This window comes from Otolemur garnettii, unplaced genomic scaffold, assembly GCF_000181295.1.
Source record: "Otolemur garnettii isolate 467f Iridium unplaced genomic scaffold, OtoGar3 scaffold00036, whole genome shotgun sequence".
NCBI lineage: Eukaryota > Metazoa > Chordata > Mammalia > Primates > Galagidae > Otolemur > Otolemur garnettii.
In genome coordinates, this window is record NW_003852431.1 from 7439034 (window position 1) to 7461093 (window position 22060).

The following is a 22060-nucleotide window of genomic DNA, read 5'->3' on the forward strand; positions in this document are numbered from 1 at the left end:
CTCAAAAAAAAAAAAAAAAAAAAAAAAGACCTATACCTCTTATTTCTGGCTGCCTTAATACCCCTGAACTATAATTTTTATCTTGTAATTCTCATGAGACTGGTGAATGACCCAAGTCACTGCTTTTTATTCATCCTTTTAACTTATGCCTCAAATAAGCAAGTATTTTAAGAAAAAAGGTAGTGGAAATTCCTGCCATCTGCCAGGGACTGAATTGTGCTCCTACCCCCAGTTCACGTTGTGATGCCCAACCCACAATGGGCTATATTTGGAGATCGGTTCCTAAGAGATAATTCAAGTCACAAGGGATCATAAGTGTGAGGCCCCAATCTGATAGGATGGGTGGATTTATTCCATCTCTCTCCATCTCCCTCTGTCTTTATTCCTGTTCTATGAGGACAATGCATCTGCCAACCAGGGGAAGTACCCTCATCAGGAAGTGAACTGGTCAGTACTTTGATCTTGGACTTTCTGGTCTCCAGAACTGTGTGAAACACATTTCTGGTGTTGAAGGCAGCCAGTCTCTTTGTTATTTTATTATGGTAGTCTGAGTGGACCAGGACATCCCCTTCATGTAATTTCCTTCTTATGTGAGCTCTTGCTCCCTAAAACTCTGACTGCCTTGTTTGTTCTCGGACTCTCCGATTATTTTGGTGTGCTTTTGTATTTTACTTGGCTTTTATACAGTTGTTCTCAGTAGGAAGTATGTTCTGATAACCACTCTGTCAAAAAGGTAAACAAAATTCTCAGAAAGAGGCCTTAGAGTATTTGAGTGAAAAGCATTTCAGGAAATGCAAACAGTGAGGGCAAAGACCTTGGAGCAAGAACTTCCTCAGGAAATGGAATGAAAGAATGGAAGACCCAAAGCACCAGAATACAATGGAGATTTGTATAAACTGAACTTGAAAATTAGGAGGGACTCAGATTAGGTGGGGCCTGGTATGCCAGGCTGAGCAAGATGGATATTATTCTGATGGCCATGGGACACCACAACTGTAAGCTCTTCTACTTGGAGGGGATATTATCTGATACATACGTTACAGAGAACAGAATTTTATGTTGATATAAATATATATTGAAACATACGTTTAAATTATATATACGTGAATATATAATGGATCATCAGGGCCATGGTGGTAGATATGGATTGCTAGCCAGGAAACTACTATAGAGATCCAGCTGGGAAAAGATTTGGCTAAGATGGTGGCCAAGAAGGTGGTAAGCCTGGGTTTGAGTATGTATCATGTTGAGGAAGAAAAAACAATCTAAGACGATTTAATTTTTTTTCTTTTTGAGTTTTTTTTTTTTTTTTTTTTTGACCAGAGTCGGGTTTGAACCTTCTACCTCCAGTATATGGGGCCAGCACCCTACTCCTTTGAGCCACAGGCACCACCCAATTTAAATTTTTTATTAGCCAGAATAACAGGTAATAGGAAATACTGTGGGAAAGCTATTGTTCTGGAGGACTAGTCAGGGTGTAAGTACGAGTTGTCTGTTAGACAACTGTGACAGTTAATTTTATGCATCAAATTGGCTAGACTATAGTGACCAGTTGTTTGGTCCAATACTAGTCTATATTTTTCTATATGATTAATATTTACAATGAATTGACTTTAAGTAAAGCACATCACCTTCTCTAATGAGAGTGGGCTTCATCTAATCAGCTGAAGGTCTTAAGAACAAAGACAGAGGTTTCCCCCAAAAGGAGGAATTCAGCCACCAGACTACAACGTCAACTCTCACCTGTCTCTCTAGCCCGCCAGCTTACCCTGTAGCTTTCAAACTTGTCAGCTCTCATACCACACAAGCCAACTCCTTTTAAATACATCTTTTGTGTGTGTGTGAATGAGTGTGTGTGTCTGTCTATGTGTGTGAAAACTCTCATATTTTGACCAAATAACTGTTGATTCTGGTTCTCTGGGAAACCCTGACCAATACAACAACAAGTGAGCAGGGGGCCATCTGAGTCTGGAGCTTAGGCAAGAAGTTGGGCACAAATCTGGATTGAAATGATTGCTATAAAATCATAATGTTAGATAACTATATTAGTTTCCTAGGACTTCTATCACAACCTGGGTGGCTTAAAACAATGGATACTTTTTCCTCTCACAGTTCCAGAGCCCAGAAATCAGATGTCAAGGTGACACCAGAGTTCATTTCTTCAGGAAGCTCTGAGAGAGATACATACTGTGCCTTTCCCCAGTCTCCTGGTGTTTCCTAGAAACCCTTGGTATCTGTAGCTTGCCGATGCATAATTCACATCTCTGCCTCTGTCTTCATATGACCTCCTCTCTGGCGTCTCTGTGTGTCTTCTCCTTTTCAGGCCTTACAATAACACCACTATTGGATTAGGGCCTATCCCAAGCCAGGATGAACTCACCTCAAAATCCTTCAATTAAATACACTTGCAAAGATAATTTTCCCAAATAAAATGACATGCTGAGATTCCAGATGGACATGTATTTGGGGGATACTACTTTAATAATATAATATATTTATAATAATAATATAAAAATATGTAATGTTGATACTGTTTCTACCATGAATAACTGATATAAGAGGCACAATATCCTGTTTGCTTAAAACTATATCCTCATATAGAGCTACACAGATCATAGAACTACATTTTATGATCATCTGTTATCAACAAAGCAATGCTTTTATAAATCCCGTAAGTTACCTAGACTTTTAACCTCATTTTTACTTTAACTTTATGTTCAAAGAAAAATTATATCAAGGTTTTATGTTCCAGAAGGTAAGCACTATGTCACTTTCATCGGCTTTGCCACTTAGACATAGTGGAAGCTTTATTCAATAATAATGTTCCAATCCATAACACAGACTCAAGCATCTGATGGATTGCTGTGTGTACAGTTTACATCAGTGTAAGTTTCCATCTTTTGAAATGCAAGAAAAGTTAGATGAGAAATATTCTTGACCTATTGGTTCTGCCAATCTTTTATGACCACCTACCCCTATGTACACATATGCCATTTTCTTTGCACTGAAAGATCTGCAAAGGGTCTGGACCATAGTAACTAGAATTGCCCTTGTTCACAAAGGGCCTCAGAGAGCCGGCTGAAGGCTGCTTCCCCTCCTCCACTGCCTTTTCATCTGACTCTTGTGGTCATTTCTGCTGATGTCAGCTCTGCTCTCTGCAGCTATCCTCGTCTTTTCCTACAGAGATGGATGGCTTAGCAGACTGCTGGAGGAGCTATCCATCACCTATGCCTATGGATGATCAAGGCCATGTCTGTGGTTCTGAATTTGGCAGCAATTAAGTATGGGTTGTATCCAGCAAAACAGTTCTCTTGTGTCCCCCACAGAGTATCAAGAAATCTGAGAGGATTTCTACTTATTTCAGAATGCTGCCAACACCTCACCTACTGAGTTGAAAAGTAGAAGGAAAATGAGTTGGAAAACACAAAGGAAGTGAGAAAATGGAATAAAGATGTTCAGGAACTAAGGCAGTGGAATCTAGCGTGCTTGAGCTTGTGTCTTTGAGCTTGGTAATTTTGTGGTGAATGGTTTGTATGTGTACCAAGAATATTATAATGCAAACAACAATGCCTTGTGGGCCAAAGGAAATAGATGTGTTGAAATAGGCATAAAACTGGGAGTAAAAAAGGTGAATTGCCTCGTACACATGGAAACAATGCATTTTCTTGATGACACTGTTGAAAACCAAGATATAATGACAGCTTAGCAAACATCCCATCCAGCAGGATCTGTTTTGCTGGTAAAGCATGAATTTTCTGGAGTCATTAATTTGGCCTTACTAGGCAGGCAATATTACCCATTCACTGGTGAAGTGCCTGGAGATGCCATGAATGCAATGGGCAGCCCTAAGTTATGGACTATGTGAAAACAAAGGTTCAGAAGTTTAGCTCCAAGTCACCTAAGACCCATTTAAAAATAGAAAAAGAAATAGTCATGAAAGATAAGGATTAAACTTAACATAAGAAAAATTTAATATCTTCTAGGAGGTCAAAAAACAATATATTTTTAAGAACTTAACACAAGTCATCATGCTTTCCAGAACTTTTTCTCTCTTCTTCCAAGACAGTCATTCAATAAATAATAATGAAACAATTAGTGTTTGTGTACAGGCAAAAGACAGTGCATCCAAGGAGTTTATAGTCTATCTACCTAACTCACATATCCTCATTTTGTTTGCATTTTGAAATATAGGAATCTATGTCTTCTTTCCATTCTCTAAGCTGGGAACTGTGTGTCTTTCAGATGAATAGAAGACATCGTACACTGATCTATGTTAACTTTGGGATTATGGAGAACACTCTGACCGCTTTCTGCATCCTTTGAGGTGATAGGAGTAGTGTACAGCTGACTTCTGGGCTTGCGTTAGAGTAACATCTTCCCTGAGGTTTATAATTTCCACCACAAAAAAATGGAAGGACCAGTGTAAAACCAGTCAGGGGATATGTTTAAGAGGTTCACACTCTTTTTTAATGGTCTGGTGATAGATAGATGATTTTATCTATTTATATGAATGATACATATTATTATATTCAGTATTTGTATTTTACATATTGAATTACTCAAAGTCATATCCACTTTAAGAGTTCTCTGTACTTACTGAGACTCTTTAGAAGAGGAGATAGTTCAAATGCTAGGGAAAAAATCCATTACATTATGAGTACAGCTAGGACCATTTTTCATTCAATATAATGCTATTCTGATTGGAAATCTATAGTTTGCTGTTAACCCTGAATTTTTCCTTCTAACCAGTGGACCTATGATATTTTTTCCTCTAGAATTACCATTCTCTGGAGCTTCATATCCTAAATTGTGCCAGGTTTAGCTCTTTATTCCTGTTACAATGCCTTGTGCCTGTCAGAATGTTGCAAGATTTAATGAAGGCTCACAGTAGACACCTGTCTTTCTGGAGCTTAAGCTGCTGCTTGCTCTTACCATCCAAAGGTCAGTTCAATGCAGATCAGCTCAATCTATCCCGAAATTCAGGAAAATATGCCTGTATCTCATTTGTCCTGTCTCTGTTGCATCTCAGGACTTGAGAATTCAAAAGACCCAGCTAGGAGGTGAGTGGAGGCCAGAGTCCAGCCCACATTTTACTTACCAAGTTAAGAGCCCTGGCATGAGGTTGAACATATAGGAAGGGGCACCCAAATCTTCTTTGCTCAAAGGCACCCAATGGGCTGCTATCAGCCTGTGCACAGGGATACACCCAAACCAAGCCTAGGGGGCCAACTCAGCCTTCACCCTTCTTTGTTATTCTCCTGCCTTGCCAACCACATAGCTGTTCTTCACCAATAGCAGGAACAGACCTCAAGTAAATCCACAACATCTAATTTCAACTAGTTTGGATTAGAATAAGAAGTTTTTATGTATTCCTTACATTTGAAAGTACTTTTAATAACCTAAATTTGTTATTATGCTATGGCATGACTTATCCATATTCTGTAGCAGGTTTGAAACATTAACTGTCATGTCACTAACACTAGGTGAGATGTTACTAGAGATGAAAAAAGAATTGTGGGCATACGTGTTTCTTTGTATTGCACAGTGTCTGTGCACACTTGGCAGATTTTGTTCTTGCTTTTGCTTACTTTTGACTCTAACTTGGACAGTTAGAATATCTTTCCTATCCCTTTCATTTGCTATTTCATAAGGTGTTTAATCTTTAAGACCCAACTTAAACATGACTTTCTCCTGATAATCCTTCCCCCACCAGGCTTTATCCTGCACAGTCACACATAATTCCTCATGTTTATTGCAGACTTTGCCACTAGTGGTTTTTATTTGCATGCTCTGTTGGGCCAGCCTAACTGTGAATGAGTTCTTTGAAGGAATGAACTGCACCTTATGCATTTTTGAAGCTCCATTGTCAGTAGGAACTCTCAGTATCTCAAACATTCTGGAAATACTAAATGAGTCCACAGTGAAGGATGGAGTTCTTGCCATGGGTCATTGATCTTTGAGGGCTATGATTTCTTTGAAAATGCTATAGATTTTCTCCCCAGACCAAAAAGGAAAAAAAAAAGTGTATATTTACTGTATATGAAAATTCTGCATAACATTTTAGGCTGTTCTTATGTTTTTTGAAGCTCTTCCTTGGATTTGCTTATGGGTCCACTCAGAGGAAGAACTGCTTAATGAAAGAAGTAGACTAATATTCTTGGTGCAATAAAAACGTTAAATATTTTCCAGCTATTTCTTTCACCTGAGTATTTATTGTGCTGGCTGCTCAGGATGCTTTGAGCTTGACTATCAGATAAGTACTCACAGTCCAAAGATACCAATAATAAGGCAATCATTATACTACAGCATGGTGTTATTGTAGTTGTATACATAGGTCACTACCTTAGGAGAGAGCTTTCAGAGTTATAAGTTCATTTACCACAAAATTTCAAAACAAATACTGAGCAATTGACATGATGGTCAAGTTTTTGATATCCCAAGTCAGCCCATCAAAATATGTTCTACTATTTTTCTTTTTTTAGACAGAGCCTCAAGCTGTCACCCTGGGTAGAGTATTGTGGCATCACAGCTCACAGCAAACTCCAACTCCTGGGCTCAAGCAATTCTCCTGCCTCCTCCTCCCAAGTAGCTGGGATTACAGGTGCCCACCACAATGCCTGGTGATTTTTCGGTTGCAGCCGTCATTGTTGTTTGGCGGGCCCAGGCTGGATTCCAACTTGTCAGCTAAAGTCTATGTGGCTGGCGCCTTAGCCACTTGAGCCACAGGCGCCGAGCCAATATGTTCTACTATTACTCTCATTTCATATAATGTTATGACCCCCAAAGTAGAAATGTATAATTCTGTAATAAAAGGCAATATTGATCACATATTATTTTGTGAAAATAAGTTTTTTTTCTCATTTCATCACAGACCTCTGAAACTGTCTCACACACTGGCACCAAGTACTTAGTATTTGAACCCCCTATCTTAGAGAGTCACTGATGCCTTCCGGGAAGAACTGTTCAAACAGAATCTAGAGGGACAAATGAAAAGTGACAATGAGGGAGGAGAAAGGGAGGAGTTTATTCCAGGCAGAGGAAATCACAGTTGAGAGGCTAAGAGACTACAGACATATAAAAAACTTGTACATAGAAGATAGTAATGGCATGAGCTCAAGTTAGCAGGAAATTCCTTATAGGGAAGGGAAAATGGGTAGCCACTGAAAAATTTTGGGGAATGGGACTTGAGCAGAGGCATTAAATGCTGGAAGGACCCAGAGGCTGTGACTCTTGAAGGCTGGCACAGAGATAAGCCAGAAGAACTTTGGGAGCCTCGTGAGAAGACTGATTTACCCTGAAGCCATGTGTAACAGCAAACTAGCCAGCAAGATGCTCTTACTACGAGGCCCTGGCAGCTGAGGAGAAGACGAGACGGGGCTGATGGGCAATCATGAGTCTGTGCAGGAAGAGACCAGGTGCCTGGGGGAGGCTGGTTGAGAGTGACAACTCATAGGAGGCTGATGGAAGAATGGAGTGTCCAGGGTCAAGGCAAGCATTCAGAGACCTGTTGGCTATGTGGAAGATCTTTTGCTAGCTATGTGGAAAGTAGATGAAAATAGAATTAGTGTAAGGGTGAATGTAAGGTATCAGGAAAAGACAACAGAACTTGAGGTAGAACCAGACACATAAAAATCCACTAGAGGTAACATTACCTTACCTTAATTATTTAAGGATCCTCTCTTCTATCATCTGTGTGCCTAATTTTCTCTAATTAGCGTATTAGTCTAGTCAATCCTCGGTGAATACGGAATTCACTTAATAAAAATTTCTGACAGATTGCAGAGATGTTGTGGGATAGCATTTGTTGACAATGATACTTTTAAAGTTTCAGCTTTAAAGGACTTTATAAGTAGATTAATTACCCAGACATGCTGCCACCTTCAGGTAATTTAAAGTGTTAGGCATTTCAAATTAGTTCTTCCAGCTGAACTGCATATATATCTGTACAGGACACAATTCATCCAACCCAGGGCAACCACTACTGTGTAATCCTCTATCAAGAAGAACAAGCCTTTCACCAAAGGACTGCTAGTAGTTTTGTGTGTGTTTACATGTGCGTGGATGTAGAAAAACATCATTCTGACAGCAAATTCTGCCAGGCCACAAGTTTCCTTTTTCCAAATTCTAAACATTTTATCCTAGAAGAATAGCTGGTTTCTACTGAGAGAGTGTTGTTGTATTAGCAAGGGCTCACTGTCAGGTGCTTTGTACTTACAGTATGTGAATATTTAAAAGCCATCTTCATCCGGAACCACCATTTCCTACCTGCCTTTTCCTCTACCCAAGATTATCCTTTTAAATCTGTAGCAAATCATTTTCAGACACATATCTTATTATAGCACACCACAGCCAGCACAAACAGCTTCTTCTTTCCTTTCTCCCGCCCTGTGTACACATAATGGAGTTTCTTATTAAATATACATGCAATCCTTCATTGCATGTAAATGTATTTCATCAAAGAGTAAGGGAGACCCTGCAACTCTGCTATCGATTGGTCATAAAGACAGTAATATCTGAATGGTGTTCTCAGGCTTGCTTTAAAAAACAAAAAACAAAAGCAATGGAGTCATGCAACTTTATCAGCCGTCACCAGGAGCTCTAATGTGGCTCCTTTCTCACGTATTTAGGAGGACGCTTTGTTACTTGTTTCCGCGATGACAGAAAGCAGAAGCTGCTTTCCTACTTCCTGGGAAGAATTTACAAAGTCATGGGTTTTGTCTTCATGAAGCGATACTCTCATCTTTGGAGAAAACGCCAGTCTAAAGAAAGCCACACTGCTATTTTGGAGGGGTAGGGAAGAGGGTTCAAATTAACCAGTAGTGAAAAGCTTCCTGGAAGCTCAAGTGCATTTCAGAGAAAACACCAAGCAGTGTCATAGAATGAGTAAAGCAGAAAAATATTTCTCGTATCCAAATAATTTCACTTTAAAATTAGGTGCAAATGACTTAAAATTCACGAGAATTTTATGTAGAGGATAAGGAAGAAATCAAAAGCCTATTACGGAATAATAAAATAAGAATGTGGAAGGACGCGATCTATTGTTTTGCTGGAGGTGCAGGCTCCTCAGACGGCTCCTCTCCCTCTGGTTTGGGAGTGCTAAATTACACAGTGAGAAAACACACTTGGATGGGTGACTTAAGCCAAGTCTAGGTGAAACCATATCTATTGACTTACAAGCTGGATGCATGTGTCAAAATGCAATCCAGTATTTTTGTAATAACAGCTAGCAGTCATGTCTGTAAATTATTTATGGAGAGTATTCAGTGCAAACAGGTTCGTGCACACATCCTCTTCAGCCTGACTGCCCTGGTTTTAGATCACGCAGACATTCAACTCCTCAGAGATCTGCTCTTATCACTGCAAACCCTAAAATGGGGCCCCAACTGCAGTCAGTTCAGTGACTCAAAGCCGCCCGGCCACTTGCTAAAGCTCTACCTCAAGGTTCAGTGAGTAAACACGGTGCCTTTGCCCCCCTCTCCACACCCGCCTGGCCCCGGCGATGTAAGGTAATATCAGACATGAAGGCAGATCGATCTCCGGAGCAGAGGCATGGCTGTGTTCTACTATCTTTGTGCAGAAACATGGAAGAATGTGTGCAGCAAAGGCCACCGCTGATCTTAACGCAAGCTGACATTTCACTAATGCCATGTTTCTGAGGCTGGGAAAATGCTGGCTATCCAGCTCAGCCCTGGGTTTCTGTTTAAATAAGCGTGGTGCCCTATTGCAGTGTGGTGCATGGATTTCCCCCTTTGCCTTGGACTTTTTCAGCCATGGGCATTTCCATCTCTTCTCAGTGATCAATGTAGGCAGGTGGACCTCTCTGCCATGCCACATACGAGGTAGCCAGAAAGGTTACAACATCTTTTACATTTTGAGAATTTAAGCCACGAGGGAAAGCAAACTCTCAGTTAATATTTCAGAAAGGCAACTCTACCTCCTCATCAAACAGACAATTAATGAGATATGGGCCCTAGGTGGCCCAGGTCAGATAACCATCCATTTCACTGTATCTTCTTTTTCCTTTAAGATGAAAAGCTATTACAGACTTTCCATTGCTTAATATGGAAGAACTATTTTTGTCATAAGGGGTCACAGCTTTTATTTGTGGGCTTAGAACAGGAAGTGGGTTAAGCTATATGGTCACCAATTTGTAAGCAGAATATAAGAGATGCTAGCGTAACCACCAGAGCAAAACTTGGGAACATAATTGGCACCACAAAGTGGTAAGAGCAGAAAAGAAAATTTGTGCATTCTAGAATCAGCTTTCTTCAGGACTGGACATCGGGTCATTTATCTTCTAAATGGTTTTACAGAGTGTTAGAAAGCAATAGATAATAATACGTAGTATATTCATAGCTCAGAGTTATTATGGGTTTTGTTCCAGACTACCTCAATCAGGGAAATGTCTCAATAAAGCAAGTCATATGAACTTCTTAGATACTCAGTGCATATAAAAATTATGTTTACAATACATTGTTATCTATTAAGCTTGCAATGGTATTATGTTGTAAAAAGCAATGTACATACCTTAATTAATATTGCTAAAAAATGTTTTGTCAAATTTTTTTTTTTTTAAACTTCAGATTAAGAAGAGGATATCTCTGTTTAGGCTATTTAGTTTGCTTTTTTAAGGTTAAAGTCCTAGTTGTATTTGTGTCCTTCACTCAGGAAGTGTGTCATATACTTGTGCAATATACCCACTTCACACCACTCAATCCTTTAACCAATCCCTTTTCTCCTACTTGAATTTAATTGAGGTTTTCATCCTATATGAGCATGTAGTTGTCAATCTACTAGTTCTAACTTAGTACTGAGCACATGTGATGTGATACTTCTTTTTACATTCTTGTGGTACTTTGCTTAGGAAAATGTTCTCCAAATCCATCCAGGTTGTTACAAAAGGTACAAAATTCCTATCTTTTTATGGCTAAATAGTATTCCATACTATACATATACCACAATTTATTAATCCATTCAAGTATTGAAGGGCACTTGGGTTCTTTCCACATCTTTGCAATTGTTAATTGTGCTGCTATAAACATTTGAGTGCAAATGTCTTTATGATAAAATAACTTTTTGTGGAGAGAAGGGTAGATGGTGATGGGGTTTCAGGATTAAATGATACATCTACTTTTAATTTTTGAGGAACCAGGCTCGGCACCTATAGCTCAACCGGCTAAGGCGCCAGCCATGTACACCTAAGGTGGCAGGTTCCAATCCCCAGTCCGGACCCGCCAAACAACAATGATGGCTGCAACCAAAAAATAGCCGGGCGTTGTGGCGGGCGCCTGTGGTCCCAGCTACTTGGGAGGTGGAGGCAGGAGACTCGCTTGAGCCCAGGAGTTGGAGGTTACTGTGAGCTGTAATGCCACGGCACTCTGCCCAGGGGGACAGCTTGAGGCTCTGTCTCAAAAAAAAATAAAAAAAATTTTTTTTGAGGAACCTCCATATTTCTTTCCATAAAGGCTGCACTAGTTTGCAGTCCCATGACATCGCATAAGTGTTCCCTTCTCTCCATGCTCACACCAGCATCTGTCGCTTTGGGCCCTTGTAATATGTATCATTCTTACTGAGATTAGGTGATATCGCTAAGTGGTTTTGATTTGCATTCCTGATGATTGGGGACAATGAATATTTTTTCATGTGTTTGTTGGCCATTCATCTGTTCACAGGAGAAAAGATTCTGTTCATGTTTCTTGTCTAGTTTTTAATGGGGTTGTTTGCTCTTTGCTTGAGTTATTTGTAAATTCTGGTTATTAGCTCTTTGTTAGATTCATAGCATGTAAATATCTTTTCCCATTCTGAAGGTTGTCTTTTTGCTTTCTTGATTGTGTTCTTGGCTGTGCAGAAACATTTCAACTTGATCAGGTCCCATTTATTTTATTTTGTTGTTGCTGTGATTACCAGTGGGATCTTCATAAATTCTTTTCCTCAGCTGATAAGATTAAGAGTTGCTCTTATTCTCTTGCCTAGGGTTTTTATGGTTTTGTGTCTTAGATTTAAATCTTTTATCCATCATAAGTTAATTTTTTTAAGTTGTGAGAGGTGTGGGTCCAGCTTCATGTGTCTATTCAGTTCTCCCAGAACCATTTATTAAATAGGGATTCTTTCCCCTGGTAATGCTTTTGTTTGCATTGTCAAAGATCAGATGGCAATAGAAGGGTGTTTTCATCTCTAGCTTCTCTGTTCTGCTCCATAGATCTTTTGTGGTTAATCTAACCAAGGCTTTATCAATTTTGTTTGTCTTTTTAACGAATGAACATTTTGCTTTTTTAATCTTCTGAATAATTCTTTTGTTCTCAGTTTCATTTAGTTTATATCTGATTTTGGTTATTTGTTTTCTTCTGCTGAGCAGATTTAGCATAATTCTTTAGGGCTCTAGGATTTTTAGAGTGGAAAATGAAATTTGGCTTTAACTTAAAGTCACTAGCTGCATTATTCCCTAATAAGAGAATCAGCTTGTCCTTTGAAGCCTTGAAGCCAGGCATTGAATTCTCTCTAGCTATGAAAGTCTCAGATAGCAATAGAAAGTCCCAGCCTTCCATTAGAAGACTGTCTAATCTCCATTGAAAACCTGTTGTTAAGTGTAGCTACCTTTATCAATGATCTTATGTAGATTTTATGTGTAACTTATTATAGCTTTTCAATCAGCACTTGCTGCTTCACCTTGCACTTTCATGTTATGGAGAAGGATTCTTTCCTTCAATTTCATGAACCAATCTCTGCTAGCTTCCTCACTGTTCTTAGCCTTGATAGGATTGGAGTTAGAGTCTTCCACTGGATTAGGCTTTGGTTGAAAAAATGTTGTGGTTGATTTCTATTCTGATCTTCTATTCAGACCTTTCAAACTTTCTTCATATCAGAAATAAGGCTGCTTCAATGTCTTTTCATTTGTGTGTTCACTAGAGTAGTACTTTTAATTTCTTTTGAGAACTTTCCCTTTGAACTCACAACTTGGTAAGTTGTTGATGCAAGAGTTCTAGCTTTTCACCTATCTCAACCTTTGACATGCCTTCCTCACTGAACTTAATTACTTCTAGTTTTTAATTTAAAGTAAGAGATGTAAATTCTTCTTTCACTTGAACATTTAGAGGATATTGTAGGATTTTTAATTACCCTAATTACAATACTATGTCGCAGAGATTAGAGAGGACTGAGAAGAGAGACAGAGATGATTTGTGGAACAGTCAGAGCACACTATATAATTATTGAGTTCATGATCTTATATGGGCATAGTTTCATGATGACCCAAAACAATTACAAAAGTAACAAAAAAGATCACTTATCACAGATCACCATAACACATGTAATAATGAAAAGTGTGAAATATTAGGAGAATTACCCAAACGGGACACAGAGACACAAAGTTGGGAAAATAGTGTCAATAGACTTGCTGGACTCTAACTTGCCACAAATCTTCAATTTGTCAAAAACACAGTATCTGCTAAGTGCAATAAAGTGAAGAACAAGTACATGAGGCATTCCTATATCTTAACAGTTCTGCCATGTAAAAGACCGTATTACCTTAAAACATTCATTTAACTGCTCAGAGAAATTATTTCTTCATCTTCAAAATGGAAATAATAAAATATTCTCCCCCGGGCATCATTTTGTTATAAGGATCAAATGATATGATATAAGGGGAAGTTTACAGCACTATTTTGAATGGTATCCTCCTAAATATGTATATGCATGTCTTAAATGCTTTGAATCTGTGAATAATAACCTTAAAGTGGACAATAAAGATATTTTCAGATGTAATTAAATTAATAATCTTAGGTGATGAGAACACCCTCAGTCATTTGGGTGGTTCCTATCTCCAGCAACAAATCTTCTTCTAAAAGACACAGAGGATAAGATGAACATAGCGTTAGAAGGCCATGTGAAGACTGGGGCAAAGGTTGGAGTTAGGATGCCACAGGGGGAGAAATGCCAGTGGCCAACAGAAGCTGCAAAAGTCAAGAAAGGAGGCTTTCCAAGATCCTTCACGGGAATACTATCTGGCTGAAACCTTGATTTTGGACTCTGCAAAAAATTAATTTCTCTTGTTTACTTGTAAATAAATTACTGTTCCTTATTTACTGGATATAACATTTCCAGTTACTCTTCGTACAGAAGAAATCATTATCCCAATTCTAACTGTAATGACTAACAGAAGGGTAGAGGTGAATTACAGGGATTAAGAGTTAAAAGTTGATGAAAATTATAGAAAAGTTTCTAAAAGGGCAATGGAGAATGGGTAGTGGCTATGCGTTGGAAAGAGATGCAGAATAAGAAAGGGTACAACAATAGAAGGGAATGGCAAGAGCCAGGAGGAAGAAAAGGAGAGCATGAGAAACTAGAAGGAGCCTTGAGCCTACCCTAGCTCTGTCCCTAGATTGGAAGTGACAGTAAGTATTTATGAAATCAAATGTGTGATAATTTGATAATCTTCTCTATCATAGGCAAGTGGTAAAGATTAATTTCCCTGAAACTAGAGTTTTGAGAAACAACAGCTCTGAAGAGTAACCTATAGATGACATTTTTAATGCTTTAAAAATAAATAGTAAGTAAATAACAGCAGTTCAATTGCGCAGGTGTTCTCACCATGAGAAGGGCTTTGTTTACCAGTTAATTGCAGTCAGTGTTCCAAGTCAAGCATCATGTCCACAACGTTATGGCGATGCATTTAGGTGACCACATGGGAGGAAATCAACCTGTGGTTTAGTAATAAATGTGTTTCATTTTCAACCAAACAACTAGGCTTATTTTTTATGTAGGCATTACATGCTTCCATAGTAAACCATTCCTTAAAACAGGCTTGTATCCTGAAGAACAATTGTTGACATTTGCTGAAAGTTTCTAAAACATTTTATCATAGCCATGCTGGGTCAATAAGTTTCTATGTTATATCCCCCTTCATGGTCAATTTAAACTAGGAAGTAAGAGAATATAGGACCATCATACCAGTGTTACAGCAAGGTAATCAATTTGTGCATTTTGTCAACCTATACGCTTGTATAAAATTCATGCTTTGAACTCAGAATTGGGCTATTTGCTAGGGAGATTTAAAAAATTCATAAGATAGGCTCATGTTCTTAAAGTGTTCGTAGTCCAGTTAGTGACACAGACATATTAGTAGATATATAATATAATAAACATAATATGATATGAGGTACGTCAAAATGAAGAACACATACATTTATGAAAGTGTAGCTTCCATAATAGGGCCATAAAATGGTGAAACAAGAATAGTCCCATTATATTGAGAATAATTGGGATGCTTACTAGTGTTACCCAGAAAATATGTTGCCTGTATTTCTGTTCAATGGCAGATTTACATATTTATTTTTCTTTCACCTTCATTAAGGTATAATTAACAAATAAAAATCGTATGATTTGATATATGTATACATTGTGAAATTATTAAAGTAAGTGTATTAACATACCCATCACCTTAGATACTTTTTGATGGAGAGAACATTTAAGATCTACTCTATTAATAATTGCCAAGTATATAATGCATTATTATTTATTGTAGTCAAATAAATAATTTGCAGAAGCCATCCTCCTGTAAAATATGAGGAACACTACAAAAGTTCTGAGATACACAAAAATTAAGAAACATAAATTCACGTTGGTTACTATATTTTTTCCAAATAATCACCAAGATATTTTATGCACTTTTGCATTCTTGTAAACTATTTTCGAAAACAGTCTTTCCTCTCATTTTCTTCAAGCACTATAAGCTCATTTTCATAGGCTTGAACAGCTTTTTCAGGGCTGGGAAACGTCCTTTGTACGTAAGATTTTTCCCCTTAGGGAAAAGGAAATAAATCACATGGGGCCAGGTCAGGATTGAGGTGTGGATGATCCATAACCTCTATGGACTCCAGAAACTGAATGGTGATGTGGGCAGACACATTGTCATGGTGGGCAATGGCCCCCTGAAGTCTTGTCCTAGGCTGCCATTCTTGAAGCTCCCCCCAAACTTTTGATAGGTATACAGTTGTGTATTACTGAGTAGTAACAGTCCTTTGTTCCTCCAGAGGAACAGTTGTGACATCACTGCTTTTGGAGAAGAATGTTGCCACCATTTTCTTCAGACACTTAGGGGCTGTTTCACTTGTCAGTGGATTTTCATCAGGAAAAATCCACACTGTCAAATGACACTTATTCTCTGGATCAAGCTGGTAAATCTAGGTTTCATCACCAGTAATGTCAGAAACATACCTAGACTTGCCTCCATCCGCTCTGACCAGCATTTCTTCACACCATTCAACATAGATGCACTTTGGCTCATCTGTCAAAACTGAAACTTTCCTGACTGAAAGACACTAATTGTGCAGGATTTTGGACACTGCTGGCGAACCAATCTGTAACGCTGCTTCAGTATTTTTAAATGTCACTCGGTTGTTTTCACAAACCATTTGTTCCACAGAGGTGATGTTTTCCTCAGACACTGTGGTCGCCAGACACCCCCTCCTCTCCTCAGCATTTGGTGAAGTTCAGCTTCTTCTAAATTCTTGAAACCACCCCAAAATTGTCACATGGTAAGGATTAAGGTTGCTGAAAGGCTGTTGTAAACGCTTTTAGACTTGGTTAGCCCATGTTTAAAATAAATCATAGAAAATCATTGCACAAAAGTGCTTTCTTCACAGCTCCATAGCTAATGTCAACTGAGTGCCACGTGGATGGGAACAAATGAGGCCCTGCCAGCAATACCAATAAGCCCAGGAAGTGGAAACCTGCAGGCGAATCCAAAAGAACGCTGCTGTCCACTGCATTTCTTAGAAGTGAAATAATGGACCCTAACCAGTCTATCTCAAAACTTCTGTAGTTACCTTCACAGAACTCTAGAAGTCTTATCTCACTAAAACTTTGCATCCTTTGACCAACATTTACCCATCTAACCCATGTCATTAGGAAAACAGAAAAAGTAGGTAAAGGGTTTGGGACTTGGAAAAATATAATTATGATAATTCTCCTTCAAAAATAGAAGCCAAGGTCATAGTGATAAATTTATGGTACAGGAAGTAAAAAATGCTTGAGAAAATGTCAGTGATTCAGGAGAATTTTGAAACTGTAGACAAGCAGGAAATGGGGATAATTAGAGAGGAGACAGGAAGAACTGTAGGTAATGAAATAGAGGAGCAAAGGATGAAATTGTGAGCGGCGGCACGAAGCTACGTGGTCCCAGAGCTCTTACTTAATAGCTAGTAGCACATCTTCTAGGTGGTCAGCATGTGCTTTATCTTTACTGAGTTGTCAATAAAAATGGTAGTGTATTGGAAGAGAAGGCCAATTCTAGAACCAGATGGCCTGACGTTTCATCTGATTAGCAGTAGACCCTTGCTAAATTACTTAACCCTCACTATGCTTCAATTCGCTCATGTGTAAAATGAAGATTATAAAAAATACTTGCCTCATAAGGTCATTCTGAAGAACATTTGAATTAATTAGTGTAAAAGTACTTGATGCTGGGAAAGGAAATTCACTGTTCTCTCTAAGCACCCCTGCACATTCTTGCTGGAGAAGGTAAGACCCTGATTGCTCTTTATCTAAAAGACATTTTTAAGGTTGTGGTTGTAGCCAAGCAACTTTGAGAGACAAGGCAATGTCTCCTTTTGAGACAAAGAGCAGACTTTTACTGCCTGCTAGAACATGGCTGGTTCCTCAAGCCCAGGGCTCCTTTCTTGTAATGCAACCCACTGCAGGTGCAGCAGCCATCTGAGCTCACTGCATCTCCCCTGTGGGTCTCAGGAGAGTAGGGATAGGAAGAGGAACTGATGCAGACGTGGTGTTGCTTGCTCTCTTGTAGGTAATGAAATCTTTGTCTCTGACTCAGAAGCCTTCTTTTTTCTGCTAGCATCCATGAAAAAATAACAAGCTAAATTATAAGCTTTCACATTGAATACAATTAAATCCTATGCCAAATGGTTGGCACATAGTAAAAATTAGGTTAATATTAATATGGGGAAGGGATTCTGTCAATGGAAGTTATAGAGACCTGTAAAGACAAGATGGGCGTTTGAGAGTGGGACTAGGGATGGGATTGACAAATGCATCGAAGAGTTTATCACTGAAATGGCCTTCTGGTTTTTCCCTTCTATTTTCTTCCACTTGCCTGACTTCTCATTTATCATTGATAACAGTACTATTTGCACCAGAATGTCCTTCCTTGTCCATCAAAGGTAGGATTTGCACTCAATCTAACGACTTCTTCAGCTTGCCCGGCAGCTGATAGAAAAGCACAACCATTTGGAAAGTTGGAATAATTAAAGAACTTTTTTTCCTTTTAAATTTTTTTTGCAGTTTTTGGTCGGGGCTGGATTTGAACCTGCCACCTCCGGCATATGGGGCTGGCGCCCTACTCCTTGCGCCACAGCCGCTGCCCCATTAAATTTTTTTAATTGGCAAACATTGTTTATATTTGCGGTGCACAACATGATGTTTTGAGATATGCATACTTGTGGAATGGTCTAAGCTAATTAATTATTATATTCATTATCTCGCATGCTTATCTTTTTTTTCATTCTTTTTTTTTTTAATTGAATGGTAACTATGTACATTAATGCACTTCTGGGGTACAGTGTGGGGTTTTCACATGCAATGAGAAATACTTCCATCAAACTGGTCAACACAGCCTTCATGTCATTTTCTCAGTTATTGTTTTAAAACGTTCACATTCTACTCTTAGAAAGATTCACTTGTACCCCTGTAAGATAAACCTCAGAAGTGATCCCTCCAATCCCCCTCCCTCCACCCATTCCCCCTCCCTCCCCCTCTCCATATTCTTAGGCTATTTGGTTATAGCTTTCATATAAAAGGTATAAATTTTTTCATAATAGGGGTGTGTACATTGGATACTTTTTCCTCCATTCTTGTGATACTTGGCTCAGAAGAACATTCTCCAGCTCCATCCATGTGAACATGAAGGATGTAAAGTCTCCATCCTTCTTAATGGCTGCATAGTATTCCATGGTGTACATATACCACAGTTTGTTGATCCATTCATGGATCAATGGACACTTGGGCTTCTTCCATGACCTGGCAATTATGAATTGGGCTGCAATAAACATTCTGATACAAATGCCTTTGTTGTAGTGAGATTTTTGGTCACCTGGGAATATACCTAATAAAGGAATTGCAGGGTCAAATGGCAGGTCTATTTTTAGTTCTCTAAGTGTTCTCCAGATGTCTTTCCAAAAGGTCGCATGCTTATCTTTTTTGCCATTTTCAGGTATATAATACATTGTTATTTAGTATAGTCACCATGCTATACAGCAGAGCTCTTAAAATTATTCCTTTTGTCCAACAAATTTTATACCCTTTATGTTGAGGAACTAACATCTCCTCAACCCCATATTCTCAGTCTCTGGTAACCACCATTCTACTCATTGCTTCTGTGAGTTCAACATTTTTAGATCTCACGTGTTAAGTGAAATCATGTGTTATTATTTGTTTTTCTGAGCATTACCTATTTTATGTAACTAATGTCCTCCAGTTCATCCGTCTTGTCAAAGATGACAGGGTTTCCCTCTTTTCTTCAGGCTGAATAGGACTTCTCTATGTATATAGACCACATTTTCATGATCCATTCATCCACTTATGAACATTTAGATTGATTCCATATATTGGCTATTGTGAATAACTCTGCCACAAACATAGGCATGCAGATGTCTTTCAACACATTGACTCTGCTTCCTTTGAATACATACCTAGTAATGAGATTGCTGGATTCTATGGTAGATTTAGTTTTACTTTTTTGAGGAACTCCATGCTGTTTTCCATGGTAGCTGTACTAATTTGGATTCATACCAACAACATACAAAACTTCCCTTTTTTATTAATGTGTGTTATATTTTGCCTTTTTGGTTATAGCCATTCCCACATGTATGAGGTAATGTCTCATTGTGGTTTTAGTTTTATTTCTGGGATGATTAATGACATTGAACATTTTTTCATATGCCTGTTGGTCCTTTGTACCAGTATGCCTCCTTTGAGAAATGCCTATTCAGGTTCTTTGCCCATTTTTCAAATCTGGTTATTTGTTTTCTTACTACTGAGTTGAGTTCCTAATATTCTGGATATTACCCACTTATCAAATGTATGATTTACAATATTTTCTCTCATTTTGTAGTTGTCTCTTCCCTATGTTGATTGTTTTCTTTGATGTGCCGAAGCTTTTTTAGTTTGATACGATTCCATTGTCTGCTTTCACGTTTATGGGCTGTGCTTTTGGGGTCATATCTAAAAATCACTACCCAAACCAATGTCATGGAAGTTTTCTTTTATGTTTTCTTCTAGTAGTTTGACAGTTCCATACTTGCATATAAGCCCTAAATCCATTTTGAGTTGAATTTTTTGTACAAGGTATGAAATGAGGGTTTGATTTCGTTCTTTTGAATGTGAATATCCAGTTTCCTCAACACCATTTATTAAAGAGATTATTCTTCCCCTACTGTGTGTTCACTGCACCTTTGTTGCAAGTCTATTGATCACAATAAATGCCTGAATTTATTTGGGGGCTTTCTCATCTGTTCCATTGGTCTATGAGGTATGTGTCTGTTCTATGTCAGTGCCACGATGTTTTGGTTACTATAGTATGGGAGTATCTTTTGAAGTCAGGTAATTTTTTGCCTCTTCTAACAAAGGATAGGATAGTAAAAATTTATTTATGGGAGAGTAATGTTTTTGTTTTTGTTTTAGAAAATTTCCTGAGAGAGACAAATTTCCATCCAGAGGCTAATAATAAAGAATGTTGAGGGATATATGACAAAAATGAAATAATATTAATATACATTTCAGAAAAACACCAAGGTACAAGCTACCTTGGATATTTCCCTGAGGTATTAGGATAAGATAGAGGACTGGAGTGAAGAACAATACAGGAAGGAAAAAGGATTCTGCCAAAGTCAAATGAGGGCTGATGAGAAATGACTTACACCTGTGCATCCCTCAGACAAAAAATAAAGAAGGAAGCATCTTCCTGTCCCTCTGACTCTTCTTCCCTTTCTTCATTCCCTGACACTGCATATTCCCAAGGTCTATGAGGACACAACTGGAACCAAGGCACAGAAGAATGGGGAGCTAGGTAAAGAGGGAAGAAAGGGCACATTGCAGGCAGGTAAGGGACAGGTGGGGGGAGTTAAAGCTCCTCAGTCTCTGATAAGCACAGGAATTGGGGCAGCATCCATCTTATACAAAACCTCCAGTGAGATCTGGTGTGGGGGATGGCAATTATTCAAACATTATTATTGTCAGACACTTGGGAAAAAATGCCCTCATCTTTCTCAGCGGTACATTCTCAGAGAATAGCCAAGGTTTAATTTTTAGACTCATTACTGAGACCATAGCTTGACCTAAGAGAAAGAGCTGTGCACAGGGGTCAGATGGCCTGAGGGGTTTTCTTGCCTCTGTCACCTCCTTGTCCAATGACCTTAGGCAAGATGCTCAGCCTGAACTTGAGTTTCCTTTTCTCTAAGAAAAGGTAGCAGCATCCAAATCATAAGGTCCTGAGAGCATGAGCCAAGGTAAAATACGTAAAGTGCCTGGACACTGTACATGGTGAAGTGTCATCCTGGTGAGAAGGAATGATACAAAAAATTAGGCTTTAAAACAAACTTCCCATAGTTAACATATCTGTGTAAGAATATAAATTTGCGCTAGCTATTTCAAGATCAAGAGTTCGAAAAATTTAAAATATTAATAGTCCGAATTGAAGATTCCAGGCCAAATGACTGTATGTGCTCATATACATGTTTACATGCCATAAACATAAATATTTTGAGATTTGAAGTATGTTTTCAGTACAAGTAAAAGAGAGAGCATGAGTTGACACTACAATACCTCTCATAAAAATTATCTTTAAAGAAAAATCATTAACTTTTTTTTAGTACTTTAAATTTTAGAGCTTTAAAATATTATCTGTATGAACTATTTATCAAAGACTATTAATACTTTTAAGACTTAAAGAATTTGAGAGGAAAGTCCAAGCCACACCTCATTCCTCTATCTAACCACTTTGCTGGGAGCAAGGAGAAGGTAGGAGCTGTCAGCGCCTCTGTATTTTATCAGC